The sequence below is a fragment of the Oncorhynchus mykiss genome, chromosome 3, assembly GCF_013265735.2.
Source record: "Oncorhynchus mykiss isolate Arlee chromosome 3, USDA_OmykA_1.1, whole genome shotgun sequence".
Classification (NCBI taxonomy): domain Eukaryota; kingdom Metazoa; phylum Chordata; class Actinopteri; order Salmoniformes; family Salmonidae; genus Oncorhynchus; species Oncorhynchus mykiss.
In genome coordinates, this window is record NC_048567.1 from 782,501 (window position 1) to 800,915 (window position 18,415).

Consider the following 18,415-nt stretch of genomic DNA (forward strand, 5'->3'; position numbering starts at 1 on the left):
CACAAACATGTTGAGAGAGTCAATGGGTGTGAATACTTTCTGAAGGCAATGTAGAGTTGAAGTGGGAAGTTTACATACACCTCAGCCAAATACATTTAAACTCAGTTTTTCAGTTTACATACACCTCAGCCAAATACATTTAAACTCCGTTTTTCACAATTCCTGACATTTAATCCTGGTAAAAAAAATCCCTGTCTTAGGTCAGTTAGGATCACCACTTTATTTTAAGATGTGAAATGTCAGAATAACAGCAGAGAGAATTATTTATTTCAGATTTGATTTCTTTCATCACATTCCCAGTGGGTCAGAAGTTTACATACACTCAATTAGTGTTTGGTAGCATTGCCTTTCAATTGTTTAACTTGGGTCAAACTTTTCTGGTAGCCTTCCACAAGCTTTCCACAATAAGTTGGGTGAATTTTGGCCCATGCCTCCTGACAGAGCTGGTGAAACTGAATCAGGTTTGTAGACCTCCTTGCTCGGACACGCTTTTTCAGTTCTGCCCAAAAATGTTCTATAGCATTGAGGTCAGGGCTTTGTGATGGACACTCCAATACCTTGACTTTGTCCTTAAGACATTTTGTCACAACTTTACAAGTATGCTTTGTGTAACTGTGGATGGGTTCTGATGGGGTTAAGATGGGTTAGACATTCTGATGGGGTTAAGATGGGTTAGACGTTCTGATGGGGTTAAGATGGGTTAAACATTCTGATGGGGTTAAGATGGGTTAGACATTCTGATGGGGTTAAGATGGGTTAGACATTCTGATGGGGTTAAGATGGGTTAGACATTCTGATGGGGTTAAGATGGGTTAGACATTCTGATGGGGTTAAAATGGGTTAGACAGTCTGATGGGGTTAAGATGGGTTAGACATTCTGATGGGGTTAAGATGGGTTAGACGTTCTGATGGGGTTAAGATGGGTTAGACATTCTGATGGGGTTAAGATGGGTTAGACATTCTGATGGGGTTAAGATGGGTTAGACATTCTGATGGGGTTAAGATGGGTTAGACATTCTGATGGGGTTAAGATGGGTTAGACAGTCTGATGGGGTTAAAATGGGTGAGACATTCTGATGGGGTTAAGATGGGTTAGACATTCTGATGGGAATGTCTAACCCATCTTAACCCCATCAGACTGTCTAACCCATCTTAACCCCATCAGAATGTCTAACCCATCTTAACCCCATCAGACTGTCTAACCCATCTTAACCCCATCAGAATGTCTAACCCATCTTAACCCCATCAGAATGTCTAACCCATCTTAACCCCATCAGAATGTCTAACCCATCTTAACCCCATCAGAATGTCTAACCCATCTTAACCCCATCAGACTGTCTAACCCATCTTAACCCCATCAGACTGTCTAACCCATCTTAACCCCATCAGAATGTCTAACCCATCTTAACCCCATCAGAATGTCTAACCCATCTTAACCCCATCAGACTGTCTAACCCATCTTAACCCCATCAGACTGTCTAACCCATCTTAACCCCATCAGAATGTCTAACCCATCTTAACCCCATCAGAATGTCTAACCCATCTTAACCCCATCAGAATGTCTAACCCATCTTAACCCCATCAGAATGTCTAACCCATCTTAACCCCATCAGAATGTCTAACCCATCTTAACCCCATCAGAATGTCTAACCCATCTTAACCCCATCAGAATGTCTAACCCATCTTAACCCCATCAGACTGTCTAACCCATCTTAACCCCATCAGAATGTCTAACCCATCTTAACCCCATCAGAATGTCTAACCCATCTTAACCCCATCAGAATGTCTAACCCATCTTAACCCCATCAGAATGTCTAAACCATCTTAACCCCATCAGAATGTCTAACCCATCTTAACCCCATCAGAATGTCTAACCCATCTTAACCCCATCAGACTGTCTAACCCATCTTAACCCCATCAGACTGTCTAACCCATCTTAACCCCATCAGAATGTCTAACCCATCTTAACCCCATCAGAATGTCTAACCCATCTTAACCCCATCAGAATGTCTAACCCATCTTAACCCCATCAGAATGTCTAACCCATCTTAACCCCATCAGACTGTCTAACCCATCTTAACCCCATCAGAATGTCTAACCCATCTTAACCCCATCAGACTGTCTAACCCATCTTAACCCCATCAGACTGTCTAACCCATCTTAACCCCATCAGAATGTCTAACCCATCTTAACCCCATCAGAATGTCTAACCCATCTTAACCCCATCAGAATGTCTAACCCATCTTAACCCCATCAGAATGTCTAACCCATCTTAACCCCATCAGAATGTCTAACCCATCTTAACCCCATCAGAATGTCTATCCCATCTTAACCCCATCAGAATGTCTAACCCATCTTAACCCCATTAGAATGTCTAACCCATCTTAACCCCATCAGACTGTCTAACCCATCTTAACCCCATCAGACTGTCTAACCCATCTTAACCCCATCAGAATGTCTAACCCATCTTAACCCCATCAGAATGTCTAACCCATCTTAACCCCATCAGAATGTCTAACCCATCTTAACCCCATCAGAATGTCTAACCCATCTTAACCCCATCAGAATGTCTAACCCATCTTAACCCCATCAGAATGTCTAACCCATTTTACCCCATCAGAATGTCTAACCCATCTTAACCCCATCAGAATGTCTAACCCATCTTAACCCCATCAGACTGTCTAACCCATTTTAACCCCATCAGAATGTCTAACCCATTTTAACCCCATCAGAATGTCTAACCCATCTTAACCCCATCAGAATGTCTAACCCATCTTAACCCCATCAGAATGTCTAACCCATCTTAACCCCATCAGAATGTCTAACCCATCTTAACCCCATCAGAATGTCTAACCCATCTTAACCCCATCAGAATGTCTAACCCATCTTAACCCCATCAGACTGTCTAACCCATTTTAACCCCATCAGAATGTCTAACCCATTTTAACCCCATCAGAATGTCTAACCCATCTTAACCCCATCAGAATGTCTAACCCATCTTAACCCCATCAGAATGTCTAACCCATCTTAACCCCATCAGAATGTCTAACCCATCTTAACCCCATCAGACTGTCTAACCCATCTTAACCCCATCAGAATGTCTAACCCATCTTAACCCCATCAGACTGTCTAACCCATCTTAACCCCATCAGACTGTCTAACCCATCTTAACCCCATCAGAATGTCTAACCCATCTTAACCCCATCAGACTGTCTAACCCATCTTAACCCCATAAGAATGTCTAACCCATCTTAACCCCATCAGACTGTCTAACCCATTTTAACCCCATCAGAATGTCTAACCCATCTTAACCCCATCAGAATGTCTAACCCATCTTAACCCCATCAGAATGTCTAACCCATCTTAACCCCATCAGAATGTCTAACCCATCTTAACCCCATCAGAATGTCTAACCCATCTTAACCCAATCAGAATGTCTAACCCATCTTAACCCCATCAGAATGTCTAACCCATCTTAACCCCATCAGAATGTCTAACCCATCTTAACCCTATCAGAATGTCTAACCCATCTTAACCCAATCAGAATGTCTAACCCATCTTAACCCAATCAGAATGTCTAACCCATCTTAACCCCATCAGAATGTCTAACCCATCTTAACCCCATCAGAATGTCTAACCCATCTTAACCCCATCAGAATGTCTAACCCATCTTAACCCCATCAGAATGTCTAACCCATCTTAACCCAATCAGAATGTCTAACCCATCTTAACCCCATCAGAATGTCTAACCCATCTTAACCCCATCAGACTGTCTAACCCATTTTAACCCCATCAGAATGTCTAACCCATTTTAACCCCATCAGAATGTCTAACCCATCTTAACCCCATCAGAATGTCTAACCCATCTTAACCCCATCAGAATGTCTAACCCATCTTAACCCCATCAGAATGTCTAACCCATCTTAACCCCATCAGACTGTCTAACCCATCTTAACCCCATCAGAATGTCTAACCCATCTTAACCCCATCAGACTGTCTAACCCATCTTAACCCCATCAGAATGTCTAACCCATCTTAACCCCATCAGAATGTCTAACCCATTTTAACCCCATCAGAATGTCTAACCCATCTTAACCCCATCAGAATGTCTAACCCATCTTAACCCCATCAGAATGTCTAACCCATCTTAACCCCATCAGAATGTCTAACCCATCTTAACCCCATCAGAATGTCTATCCCATCTTAACCCCATCAGAATGTCTAACCCATCTTAACCCCATCAGAATGTCTAACCCATCTTAACCCCATCAGAATGTCTAACCCATCTTAACCCCATCAGACTGTCTAACCCATCTTAACCCCATCAGAATGTCTAACCCATCTTAACCCCATCAGAATGTCTAACCCATCTTAACCCCATCAGACTGTCTAACCCATCTTAACCCCATCAGAATGTCTAACCCATCTTAACCCCATCAGACTGTCTAACCCATCTTAACCCCATCAGAATGTCTAACCCATCTTAACCCCATCAGACTGTCTAACCCATCTTAACCCCATCAGAATGTCTAACCCATCTTAACCCCATCAGAATGTCTAACCCATCTTAACCCCATCAGACTGTCTAAACCATCTTAACCCCATCAGAATGTCTAACCCATCTTAACCCCATCAGAATGTCTAACCCATCTTAACCCCATCAGACTGTCTAACCCATCTTAACCCCATCAGAATGTCTAACCCATCTTAACCCCATCAGACTGTCTAACCCATCTTAACCCCATCAGAATGTCTAACCCGTCTTAACCCCATCAGACTGACTAACCCGTCTTAACCCCATCAGAATGTCTAACCCATCTTAACCCCATCAGAATGTCTAACCCGTCTTAACCCCATCAGAATGTCTAACCCATCTTAACCCCATCAGAATGTCTAACCCATCTTAACCCCATCAGAATGTCTAACCCATCTTAACCCCATCAGACTGTCTAACCCATCTTAACCCCATCAGAATGTCTAACCCATCTTAACCCCATCAGAATGTCTAACCCATTTTAACCCCATCAGAATGTCTAACCCATCTTAACCCCATCAGAATGTCTAACCCATCTTAACCCCATCAGAATGTCTAACCGATCTTAACCCCATCAGAATGTCTAACCCATCTTAACCCCATCAGAATGTCTAACCCATCTTAACCCCATCAGAATGTCTAACCCATCTTAACCCCATCAGAATGTCTAACCCATCTTAACCCCATCAGAATGTCTAACCCATCTTAAGATGACATTCTGATGGGGTTAAGATGGGTTAGACATTCTGATGGGGTTAAGATGGGTTAGACATTCTGATGGGGTTAAGATGGGTTAGACATTCTGATGGGGTTAAGATGGGTTAGACATTCTGATGGGGTTAAAATGGGTTAGACATTCTGATGGGGTTAAGATGGGTTAGACATTCTGATGGGGTTAAAATGGGTTAGACATTCTGATGGGGTTAAGATGGGTTAGACATTCTGATGGGGTTAAGATGGGTTAGACAGTCTGATGGGGTTAAGATGGGTTAGACAGTCTGATGGGGTTAAGATGGGTTAGACAGTCTGATGGGGTTAAGATGGGTTAGACATTCTGATGGGGTTAAGATGGGTTAGACAGTCTGATGGGGTTAAGATGGGTTAGACAGTCTGATGGGGTTAAGATGGGTTAGACATTCTGATGGGGTTAAGATGGGTTAGACAGTCTGATGGGGTTAAGATGGGTTAGACATTCTGATGGGGTTAAGATGGGTTAGACAGTCTGATGGGGTTAAGATGGGTTAGACATTATGATGGGGTTAAGATGGGTTAGACATTCTGATGGGGTTAAGATGGGTTAGACAGTCTGATGGGGTTAAGATGGGTTAGACATTCTGATGGGGTTAAGATGGGTTAGACATTCTGATGGGGTTAAGATGGGTTAGACATTCTGATGGGGTTAAAATGGGTTAGACATTCTGATGGGGTTAAGATGGGTTAGACATTCTGATGGGGTTAAGATGGGTTAGACATTCTGATGGGGTTAAAATGGGTTAGACATTCTGATGGGGTTAAGATGGGTTAGACATTCTGATGGGGTTAAAATGGGTTAGACATTCTGATGGGGTTAAGATGGGTTAGACATTCTGATGGGGTTAAAATGGGTTAGACATTCTGATGGGGTTAAGATGGGTTAGACATTCTGATGGGGTTAAAATGGGTTAGACATTCTGATGGGGTTAAGATGGGTTAGACATTCTGATGGGGTTAAGATGGGTTAGACATTCTGATGGGGTTAAGATGGGTTAGACAGTCTGATGGGGTTAAGATGGGTTAGACATTCTAATGGGGTTAAGATGGGTTAGACAGTCTGATGGGGTTAAGATGGGTTAGACATTCTGATGGGGTTAAGATGGGTTAGACATTCTGATGGGGTTAAGATGGGTTAGACATTCTGATGGGGTTAAGATGGGTTAGACATTCTGATGGGGTTAAGATGGGTTAGACATTCTGATGGGGTTAAGATGGGTTAGACATTCTGATGGGGTTAAGATGGGTTAGACATTCTGATGGGGTTAAGATGGGTTAGACATTCTGATGGGGTTAAAATGGGTTAGACAGTCTGATGGGGTTAAGATGGGTTAGACATTCTGATGGGGTTAAGATGGGTTAGACATTCTGATGGGGTTAAGATGGGTTAGACAGTCTGATGGGGTTAAAATGGGTTAGACATTCTGATGGGGATAAGATGGGTTAGACATTCTGATGGGGTTAAAATGGGTTAGACATTCTGATGGGGTTAAGATGGGTTAGACATTCTGATGGGGTTAAGATGGGTTAGACATTCTGATGGGGTTAAGATGGGTTAGACATTCTGATGGGGTTAAGATGGGTTAGACATTCTGATGGGGTTAAGATGGGTTAGACATTCTGATGGGGTTAAAATGGGTTAGACAGTCTGATGGGGTTAAGATGGGTTAGACATTCTGATGGGGTTAAGATGGGTTAGACATTCTGATGGGGTTAAGATGGGTTAGACAGTCTGATGGGGTTAAGATGGGTTAGACAGTCTGATGGGGTTAAGATGGGTTAGACAGTCTGATGGGGTTAAGATGGGTTAGACATTCTGATGGGGTTAAGATGGGTTAGACAGTCTGATGGGGTTAAGATGGGTTAGACATTCTGATGGGGTTAAGATGGGTTAGACATTCTGATGGGGTTAAGATGGGTTAGACATTCTGATGGGGTTAAGATGGGTTAGACATTCTGATGGGGTTAAGATGGGTTAGACAGTCTGATGGGGTTAAGATGGGTTAGACATTCTGATGGGGTTAAGATGGGTTAGACATTCTGATGGGGTTAAAATGGGTTAGACATTCTGATGGGGTTAAGATGGGTTAGACATTCTGATGGGGTTAAAATGGGTTAGACATTCTGATGGGGTTAAGATGGGTTAGACATTCTGATGGGGTTAAAATGGGTTAGACATTCTGATGGGGTTAAGATGGGTTAGACATTCTGATGGGGTTAAAATGGGTTAGACATTCTGATGGGGTTAAGATGGGTTAGACATTCTGATGGGGTTAAGATGGGTTAGACATTCTGATGGGGTTAAGATGGGTTAGACAGTCTGATGGGGTTAAGATGGGTTAGACATTCTGATGGGGTTAAGATGGCTTAGACAGTCTGATGGGGTTAAGATGGGTTAGACATTCTGATGGGGTTAAGATGGGTTAGACATTCTGATGGGGTTAAGATGGGTTAGACATTCTAATGGGGTTAAGATGGGTTAGACATTCTGATGGGGTTAAGATGGGTTAGACATTCTGATGGGGTTAAAATGGGTTAGACATTCTGATGGGGTTAAGATGGGTTAGACATTCTGATGGGGTTAAGATGGGTTAGACATTCTGATGGGGTTAAGATGGGTTAGACAGTCTGATGGGGTTAAGATGGGTTAGACATTCTGATGGGGTTAAGATGGGTTAGACAGTCTGATGGGGTTAAGATGGGTTAGACATTCTGATGGGGTTAAGATTGGTTAGACATTCTGATGGGGTTAAGATGGGTTAGACATTCTGATGGGGTTAAGATGGGTTAGACATTCTGATGGGGTTAAGATGGGTTAGACATTCTGATGGGGTTAAGATGGGTTAGACAGTCTGATGGGGTTAAGATGGGTTAGACAGTCTGATGGGGTTAAGATGGGTTAGACAGTCTGATGGGGTTAAGATGGGTTAGACATTCTGATGGGGTTAAGATGGGTTAGACAGTCTGATGGGGTTAAGATGGGTTAGACATTCTGATGGGGTTAAGATGGGTTAGACAGTCTGATGGGGTTAAGATGGGTTAGACATTCTGATGGGGTTAAGATGGGTTAGACATTCTGATGGGGTTAAGATGGGTTAGACAGTCTAATGGGGTTAAGATGGGTTAGACATTCTGATGGGGTTAAGATGGGTTAGACATTCTGATGGGGTTAAGATGGGTTAGACATTCAGATGGGGTTAAAATTGGTTAGACATTCTGATGGGGTTAAGATGGGTTAGACATTCTGATGGGGTTAAGATGGGTTAGACATTCTGATGGGGTTAAAATGGGTTAGACATTCTGATGGGGTTAAGATGGGTTAGACATTCTGATGGGGTTAAAATGGGTTAGACATTCTGATGGGGTTAAGATGGGTTAGACATTATGATGGGGTTAAAATGGGTTAGACATTCTGATGGGGTTAAGATGGGTTAGACATTCTGATGGGGTTAAAATGGGTTAGACATTCTGATGGGGTTAAGATGGGTTAGACATTCTGATGGGGTTAAGATGGGTTAGACATTCTGATGGGGTTAAGATGGGTTAGACATTCTGATGGGGTTAAGATGGGTTAGATATTCTGATGGGGTTAAGATGGGTTAGACATTCTGATGGGGTTAAGATGGGTTAGACATTCTGATGGGGTTAAAATGGGTTAGACAGTCTGATGGGGTTAAGATGGGTTAGACATTCTGATGGGGTTAAGATGGGTTAGACATTCTGATGGGGTTAAAATGGGTTAGACATTCTGATGGGGTTAAGATGGGTTAGACATTCTGATGGGGTTAAGATGTGTTAGACATTCTGATGGGGTTAAGATGGGTTAGACATTCTGATGGGGTTAAAATGGGTTAGACATTCTGATGGGGTTAAGATGGGTTAGACATTCTGATGGGGTTAAGATGGGTTAGACATTCTGATGGGGTTAAGATGGGTTAGACATTCTGATGGGGTTAAAATGGGTTAGACATTCTGATGGGGTTAAGATGGGTTAGACATTCTGATGGGGTTAAGATGGGTTAGACATTCTGATGGGGTTAAGATGGGTTAGACATTCTGATGGGGTTAAGATGGGTTAGACATTCTGATGGGGTTAAAATGGGTTAGACATTCTGATGGGGTTAAGATGGGTTAGACATTCTGATGGGGTTAAGATGGGTTAGACATTCTGATGGGGTTAAGATGGGTTAGACATTCTGATGGGGTTAAGATGGGTTAGACATTCTGATGGGGTTAAGATGGGTTAGACATTCTGATGGGGTTAAGATGGGTTAGACATTCTGATGGGGTTAAGATGGGTTAGACATTCTGATGGGGTTAAAATGGGTTAGACAGTCTGATGCGGTTAAGATGGGTTAGACATTCTGATGGGGTTAAGATGGGTTAGACATTCTTATGGGGTTAAGATGGGTTAGACATTCTGATGGGGTTAAGATGGGTTAGACATTCTGATGGGGTTAAAATGGGTTAGACATTCTGATGGGGTTAAGATGGGTTAGACATTCTGATGGGGTTAAGATGGGTTAGACATTCTGATGGGGTTAAAATGGGTTAGACATTCTGATGGGGTTAAGATGGGTTAGACATTCTGATGGGGTTAAGATGGGTTAGACATTCTGATGGGGTTAAGATGGGTTAGACATTCTGATGGGGTTAAGATGGGTTAGACATTCTGATGGGGTTAAGATGGGTTAGACATTCTGATGGGGTTAAGATGGGTTAGACATTCTGATGGGGTTAAGATGGGTTAGACATTCTGATGGGGTTAAGATGGGTTAGACATTCTGATGGGGTTAAAATGGGTTAGACAGTCTGATGGGGTTAAGATGGGTTAGACATTCTGATGGGGTTAAGATGGGTTAGACATTCTGATGGGGTTAAGATGGGTTAGACATTCTGATGGGGTTAAGATGGGTTAGACATTCTGATGGGGTTAAAATGGGTTAGACATTCTGATGGGGTTAAGATGGGTTAGACATTCTGATGGGGTTAAGATGGGTTAGACATTCTGATGGGGTTAAAATGGGTTAGACATTCTGATGGGGTTAAGATGGGTTAGACATTCTGATGGGGTTAAGATGGGTTAGACATTCTGATGGGGTTAAGATGGGTTAGACATTCTGATGGGGTTAAGATGGGTTAGACATTCTGATGGGGTTAAAATGGGTTATTCAGTCTGATGGGGTTAAGATGGGTTAGACATTCTGATGGGGTTAAGATGGGTTAGACATTCTGATGGGGTTAAGATGGGTTAGACATTCTGATGGGGTTAAGATGGGTTAGACATTCTGATGGGGTTAAAATGGGTTAGACATTCTGATGGGGTTAAGATGGGTTAGATATTCTGATGGGGTTAAGATGGGTTAGACATTCTGATGGGGTTAAAATGGGTTAGACATTCTGATGGGGTTAAGATGGGTTAGACAGTCTGATGGGGTTAAGATGGGTTAGACATTCTGATGGGGTTAAGATGGGTTAGACATTCTGATGGGGTTAAGATGGGTTAGACATTCTGATGGGGTTAAGATGGGTTAGACATTCTGATGGGGTTAAGATGGGTTAGACATTCTGATGGGGTTAAGATGGGTTAGACATTCTGATGGGGTTAAAATGGGTTAGACATTCTGATGGGGTTAAGATGGGTTAGACATTCTGATGGGGTTAAGATGGGTTAGACAGTCTGATGGGGTTAAGATGGGTTAGACATTCTGATGGGGTTAAGATGGGTTAGACATTCTGATGGGGTTAAGATGGGTTAGACATTCTGATGGGGTTAAGATGGGTTAGACATTCTAATGGGGTTAAGATAGGTTAGACATTCTGATGGGGTTAAGATGGGTTAGACATTCTGATGGGGTTAAGATGGGTTAGACATTCTGATGGGGTTAAGATGGGTTAGACATTCTGATGGGGTTAAGATGGGTTAGACATTCTGATGGGGTTAAGATGGGTTAGACATTCTGATGGGGTTAAGATGGGTTAGACATTCTGATGGGGTTAAGATGGGTTAGACATTCTGATGGGGTTAAGATGGGTTAGACATTCTGATGGGGTTAAGATAGGTTAGACGTTCTGATGGGGTTAAGATGGGTTAGACATTCTGATGGGGTTAAGATGGGTTAGACATTCTGATGGGGTTAAGATGGGTTAGACATTCTGATGGGGTTAAGATGGGTTAGACATTCTGATGGGGTTAAGATGGGTTAGACATTCTGATGGGGTTAAAATGGGTTAGACATTCTGATGGGGTTAAGATGGGTTAGACATTCTGATGGGGTTAAGATGGGTTAGACATTCTGATGGGGTTAAAATGGGTTAGACATTCTGATGGGGTTAAGATGGGTTAGACAGTCTGATGGGGTTAAGATGGGTTAGACATTCTGATGGGGTTAAGATGGGTTAGACATTCTGATGGGGTTAAGATGGGTTAGCCATTCTGATGGGGTTAAGATGGGTTAGACATTCTGATGGGGTTAAAATGGGTTAGACATTCTGATGGAGTTAAGATGGGTTAGACATTCTGATGGGGTTAAGATGGGTTAGACATTCTGATGGGGTTAAGATGGGTTAGACATTCTGATGGGGTTAAGATGGGTTAGACATTCTGATGGGGATAAGATGGGTTAGACATTCTGATGGGGTTAAGATGGGTTAGACATTCTGATGGGGTTAAGATGGGTTAGACATTCTGATGGGGTTAAGATGGGTTAGACAGTCTGATGGGGTTAAGATGGGTTAGACATTCTGATGGGGTTAAGATGGGTTAGACATTCTGATGGGGTTAAGATGGGTTAGCCATTCTGATGGGGTTAAGATGGGTTAGACATTCTGATGGGGTTAAAATGGGTTAGACATTCTGATGGAGTTAAGATGGGTTAGACATTCTGATGGGGTTAAGATGGGTTAGACATTCTGATGGGGTTAAGATGGGTTAGACATTCTGATGGGGTTAAGATGGGTTAGACATTCTGATGGGGTTAAAATGGGTTAGACAGTCTGATGGGGTTAAGATGGGTTAGACATTCTGATGGGGTTAAGATGGGTTAGACATTCTGATGGGGTTAAGATGGGTTAGACATTCTGATGGGGTTAAGATGGGTTAGACATTCTGATGGGGTTAAAATGGGTTAGACATTCTGATGGGGTTAAGATGGGTTAGACATTCTGATGGGGTTAACATGGGTTAGATAGTCTGATGGGGTTAAGATGGGTTAGACATTCTGATGGGGTTAAGATGGGTTAGACATTCTGATCGGGTTAAGATGGGTTAGAAATTCTGATGGGGTTAAGATGGGTTAGACATTCTGATGGGGTTAAAATGGGTTAGACATTCTGATGGGGTTAAGATGGGTTAGACATTCTGATGGGGTTAAGATGGGTTAGACATTCTGATGGGGTTAAAATGGGTTAGACATTCTGATGGGGTTAAGATGGGTTAGACAGTCTGATGGGGTTAAGATGGGTTAGACATTCTGATGGGGTTAAGATGGGTTAGACATTCTGATGGGGTTAAGATGGGTTAGACATTCTGATGGGGTTAAGATGGGTTAGACATTCTGATGGGGTTAAGATGGGTTAGACATTCTGATGGGGTTAAGATGGGTTAGACATTCTGATGGGGTTAAGATGGGTTAGACATTCTGATGGGGTTAAGATGGGTTAGACATTCTGATGGGGTTAAGATGGGTTAGACATTCTGATGGGGTTAAGATGGGTTAGACATTCTGATGGGGTTAAGATGGGTTAGACATTCTGATGGGGTTAAGATAGGTTAGACGTTCTGATGGGGTTAAGATGGGTTAGACATTCTGATGGGGTTAAGATGGGTTAGACATTCTGATGGGGTTAAGATGGGTTAGACATTCTGATGGGGTTAAGATGGGTTAGACATTCTGATGGGGTTAAGATGGGTTAGACATTCTGATGGGGTTAAAATGGGTTAGACATTCTGATGGGGTTAAGATGGGTTAGACATTCTGATGGGGTTAAGATGGGTTAGACATTCTGATGGGGTTAAAATGGGTTAGACATTCTGATGGGGTTAAGATGGGTTAGACAGTCTGATGGGGTTAAGATGGGTTAGACATTCTGATGGGGTTAAGATGGGTTAGACATTCTGATGGGGTTAAGATGGGTTAGCCATTCTGATGGGGTTAAGATGGGTTAGACATTCTGATGGGGTTAAAATGGGTTAGACATTCTGATGGAGTTAAGATGGGTTAGACATTCTGATGGGGTTAAGATGGGTTAGACATTCTGATGGGGTTAAGATGGGTTAGACATTCTGATGGGGTTAAGATGGGTTAGACATTCTGATGGGGTTAAGATGGGTTAGACATTCTGATGGGGTTAAGATGGGTTAGACATTCTGATGGGGTTAAGATGGGTTAGACATTCTGATGGGGTTAAGATGGGTTAGACAGTCTGATGGGGTTAAGATGGGTTAGACATTCTGATGGGGTTAAGATGGGTTAGACATTCTGATGGGGTTAAGATGGGTTAGCCATTCTGATGGGGTTAAGATGGGTTAGACATTCTGATGGGGTTAAAATGGGTTAGACATTCTGATGGAGTTAAGATGGGTTAGACATTCTGATGGGGTTAAGATGGGTTAGACATTCTGATGGGGTTAAGATGGGTTAGACATTCTGATGGGGTTAAGATGGGTTAGACATTCTGATGGGGTTAAAATGGGTTAGACAGTCTGATGGGGTTAAGATGGGTTAGACATTCTGATGGGGTTAAGATGGGTTAGACATTCTGATGGGGTTAAGATGGGTTAGACATTCTGATGGGGTTAAGATGGGTTAGACATTCTGATGGGGTTAAAATGGGTTAGACATTCTGATGGGGTTAAGATGGGTTAGACATTCTGATGGGGTTAACATGGGTTAGACAGTCTGATGGGGTTAAGATGGGTTAGACATTCTGATGGGGTTAAGATGGGTTAGACATTCTGATGGGGTTAAGATGGGTTAGAAATTCTGATGGGGTTAAGATGGGTTAGACATTCTGATGGGGTTAAAATGGGTTAGACATTCTGATGGGGTTAAGATGGGTTAGACATTCTGATGGGGTTAAGATGGGTTAGACATTCTGATGGGGTTAAAATGGGTTAGACATTCTGATGGGGTTAAGATGGGTTAGACAGTCTGATGGGGTTAAGATGGGTTAGACATTCTGATGGGGTTAAGATGGGTTAGACATTCTGATGGGGTTAAAATGGGTTAGACATTCTGATGGGGTTAAGATGGGTTAGACAGTCTGATGGGGTTAAGATGGGTTAGACATTCTGATGGGGTTAAGATGGGTTAGACAGTCTGATGGGGTTAAGATGGGTTAGACATTCTGATGGGGTTAAGATGGGTTAGACATTCTGATGGGGTTAAGATGGGTTAGACATTCTGATGGGGTTAAGATGGGTTAGACATTCTAATGGGGTTAAGATGGGTTAGACAGTCTGATGGGGTTAAGATGGGTTAGACATTCTGATGGGGTTAAGATGGGTTAGACATTCTGATGGGGTTAAGATGGGTTAGACATTCTGATGGGGTTAAGATGGGTTAGACATTCTGATGGGGTTAAGATGGGTTAGACATTCTGATGGGGTTAAGATGGGTTAGACATTCTGATGGGGTTAAGATGGGTTAGACATTCTGATGGGGTTAAGATGGGTTAGACATTCTGATGGGGTTAAGATGGGTTAGACATTCTGATGGGGTTAAGATGGGTTAGACGTTCTGATGGGGTTAAGATGGGTTAGACATTCTGATGGGGTTAAGATGGGTTAGACATTCTGATGGGGTTAAGATGGGTTAGACGTTCTGATGGGGTTAAGATGGGTTAGACATTCTGATGGGGTTAAGATGGGTTAGACATTCTGATGGGGTTAAGATGGGTTAGACATTCTGATGGGGTTAAGATGGGTTAGACATTCTGATGGGGTTAAGATGGGTTAGACAGTCTGATGGGGTTAAAATGGTTGAGACATTCTGATGGGGTTAAGATGGGTTAGACATTCTGATGGGGTTAAGATGGGTTAGACAGTCTGATGGGGTTAAGATGGGTTAGACAGTCTGATGGGGTTAAGATGGGTTAGACATTCTGATGGGGTTAAGATGGGTTAGACGTTCTGATGGGGTTAAGATGGGTTAGACAGTCTGAAGGGGTTAAGATGGGTTAGACAGTCTGATGGGGTTGAAATGGGTTATACATTCTGATGGGGTTTCGATGGGTTAGACAGTCTGATGGGGTTAAGATGGGTTAGACATTCTGATGGAGTTAAGATGGGTTAGACATTCTGATGGGGTTAAGATGGGTTAGACAGTCTGATGGGGTTAAAATGGGTGAGACATTCTGATGGGGTTAAGATGGGTTAGACATTCTGATGGGGTTAAGATGGGTTAGACAGTCTGATGGGGTTAAGATGGGTTAGACAGTCTGATGGGGTTAAGATGGGTTAGACATTCTGATGGGGTTAAGATGGGTTAGACGTTCTGATGGGGTTAAGATGGGTTAGACAGTCTGATGGGGTTAAAATGGGTTAGACATTCTGATGGGGTTAAGATGGGTTAGACAGTCTGATGGGGTTAAGGTGGGTTAGACATTCTGATGGGGTTAAGATGGGTTAGACAGTCTGATGGGGTTAAAATGGGTTAGACAGTCTGATGGGGTTAAAATGGGTTAGACAGTCTGAAGGGGTTAAGATGGGTTAGACAGTCTGATGGGGTTAAGATGGGTTAGACATTCTGATGGAGTTAAGATGGGTTAGATATTCTGATGGGGTTAAGATGGGTTAGACGTTCTGATGGGGTTAAGATGGGTTAGACAGTCTTATGGGGTTAAGGTGGGTTAGACATTCTGATGGGGTTAAGATGGGTTAGACAGTCTGATGGGGTTAAAATGGGTTAGACAGTCTGATGGGGTTAAAATGGGTTAGACATTCTGATGGGGTTAAGATGGGTTAGACATTCTGATGGGGTTAAGATGGGTTAGACATTCTGATGGGGTTAAGATGGGTTAGACATTCTGATGGGGTTAAGATGGGTTAGACAGTCTGATAGGGTTAAGATGGGTTAGACAGTCTGATGGGGTTAAAATGGGTTAGACAGTCTGAAGGGGTTAAGATGGGTTAGACAGTCTGATGGGGTTGAAATGGGTTATACATTCTGATGGGGTTTCGATGGGTTAGACAGTCTGATGGGGTTAAGATGGGTTAGACATTCTGATGGAGTTAAGATGGGTTAGACATTCTGATGGGGTTAAGATGGGTTAGACAGTCTGATGGGGTTAAAATGGGTGAGACATTCTGATGGGGTTAAGATGGGTTAGACATTCTGATGGGGTTAAGATGGGTTAGACAGTCTGATGGGGTTAAAATGGGTTAGACAGTCTGATGGGGTTAAGATGGGTTAGACAGTCTGAAGGGGTTAAGATGGGTTAGACAGTCTGATGGGGTTGAAATGGGTTATACATTCTGATGGGGTTTCGATGGGTTAGACAGTCTGATGGGGTTAAGATGGGTTAGACATTCTGATGGAGTTAAGATGGGTTAGACATTCTGATGGGGTTAAGATGGGTTAGACAGTCTGATGGGGTTAAAATGGGTGAGACATTCTGATGGGGTTAAGATGGGTTAGACATTCTGATGGGGTTAAGATGGGTTAGACAGTCTGATGGGGTTAAGATGGGTTAGACAGTCTGACGGGGTTAAGATGGGTTAGACATTCTGATGGGGTTAAGATGGGTTAGACGTTCTGATGGGGTTAAGATGGGTTAGACAGTCTGATGGGGTTAAAATGGGTTAGACATTCTGATGGGGTTAAGATGGGTTAGACAGTCTGATGGGGTTAAGGTGGGTTAGACATTCTGATGGGGTTAAGATGGGTTAGACAGTCTGATGGGGTTAAAATGGGTTAGACAGTCTGATGGGGTTAAAATGGGTTAGACAGTCTGAAGGGGTTAAGATGGGTTAGACAGTCTGATGGGGTTAAGATGGGTTAGACATTCTGATGGAGTTAAGATGGGTTAGACATTCTGATGGGGTTAAGATGGGTTAGACGTTCTGATGGGGTTAAGATGGGTTAGACAGTCTGATGGGGTTAAAATGGGTTAGACATTCTGATGGGGTTAAGATGGGTTAGACAGTCTGATGGGGTTAAGGTGGGTTAGACATTCTGATGGGGTTAAGATGGGTTAGACAGTCTGATGGGGTTAAAATGGGTTAGACAGTCTGATGGGGTTAAAATGGGTTAGACATTCTGATGGGGTTAAGATGGGTTAGACATTCTGATGGGGTTAAGATGGGTTAGACGTTCTGATGGGGTTAAGATGGGTTAGACAGTCTGAAGGGGTTAAGATGGGTTAGACAGTCTGATGGGGTTGAAATGGGTTATACATTCTGATGGGGTTTCGATGGGTTAGACAGTCTGATGGGGTTAAGATGGGTTAGACATTCTGATGGAGTTAAGATGGGTTAGACATTCTGATGGGGTTAAGATGGGTTAGACAGTCTGATGGGGTTAAAATGGGTGAGACATTCTGATGGGGTTAAGATGGGTTAGACATTCTGATGGGGTTAAGATGGGTTAGACAGTCTGATGGGGTTAAGATGGGTTAGACAGTCTGATGGGGTTAAGATGGGTTAGACATTCTGATGGGGTTAAGATGGGTTAGACGTTCTGATGGGGTTAAGATGGGTTAGACAGTCTGATGGGGTTAAAATGGGTTAGACATTCTGATGGGGTTAAGATGGGTTAGACAGTCTGATGGGGTTAAGGTGGGTTAGACATTCTGATGGGGTTAAGATGGGTTAGACAGTCTGATGGGGTTAAAATGGGTTAGACAGTCTGATGGGGTTAAAATGGGTTAGACAGTCTGAAGGGGTTAAGATGGGTTAGACAGTCTGATGGGGTTAAGATGGGTTAGACATTCTGATGGAGTTAAGATGGGTTAGACATTCTGATGGGGTTAAGATGGGTTAGACGTTCTGATGGGGTTAAGATGGGTTAGACAGTCTGATGGGGTTAAAATGGGTTAGACATTCTGATGGGGTTAAGATGGGTTAGACAGTCTGATGGGGTTAAGGTGGGTTAGACATTCTGATGGGGTTAAGATGGGTTAGACAGTCTG